Source organism: Nanorana parkeri, unplaced genomic scaffold (genome assembly GCF_000935625.1).
Source record: "Nanorana parkeri isolate BGI_ZX_2015 unplaced genomic scaffold, ASM93562v1 scaffold1794, whole genome shotgun sequence".
Classification (NCBI taxonomy): Eukaryota; Metazoa; Chordata; class Amphibia; order Anura; family Dicroglossidae; genus Nanorana; species Nanorana parkeri.
In genome coordinates, this window is record NW_017308062.1 from 250954 (window position 1) to 251975 (window position 1022).

The following is a 1022-nucleotide window of genomic DNA, read 5'->3' on the forward strand; positions in this document are numbered from 1 at the left end:
GACCGGCCCGACTACAGAGGCGATCCGGGACGTTCAGGTCCCGTGTGAGCCGTACAAGGTCGTTAGGCAGTGATGTTGAACGTTTCTTAAACCCGAGCACCCAAACTGCAATACCAAACTTATTTTTAGCACTGGCACTTTGAGATAAATAAATTGATTTTGCCTCGCAGTTTGGGCACTCGGGTTCAAAAAGGTTCGCCATCACTGGTCTATAAGGACCGGCAAGTCTTTCTCCACCTTTTTCGAACCCTTCTCACTCTAAAACAGATTTGCATGTAATAAGGTTTTCGATGTGTATTGGATGTGATTGGATGTTATTCATACCTTGACACATTTGTGAGCTTAAAAAAAAAAAAAGTATACACAGTGTTAAACATTAACTCAATGTCTAGTACTGAGGCATATGCATGCTTTCTTAAATCTAAATACAGTAACAATATAGTAAATAATTTGAGCTTTCATGACCTCTTGGCTAATGGAAACGATAACAGAGCAATGGAGTTTGAGGCTAACATCAGCAGCTGACCCTGAGCAGTTTGACAATATCAGCCACAAATCACTAAAAACAAGGAAATAAAAGTTTATACGCATTGCTTACTGTTTTTAGTGTTTTGTTTTCCTTTTTGGAGCCTTTAAAGTGGTTTTACCCTAAAGATATACAGGAATGTAAACATAACTTTTAGTTCAGTTTTAAAGGTTTGTGTATACCATACATATTGACTGTTGATGCAATACACATTAACGTTTAAGTCAAAATGAAATTACTTACATTTCATGACATACGGTCCCATTGTCGATATGATAGATAATTCTCCATAATAAATACAGCCCGGTCCCAGTCAGAGGCGCCCCGCCGCAGGTCTCTCCCTATCTCTCTGTCTCTGATAATATACGGCGGCTGCTGCTCGCTGGGTCGGGTCCTCACAGCCAAGGCCCCCAAGCCAAGGCCTGATTGTAAATATTTTTTTACCTCCGAGCCTGCATGTCACTGTCCAGCGGCCGGCGCCCCCCCCCCCCCCCCC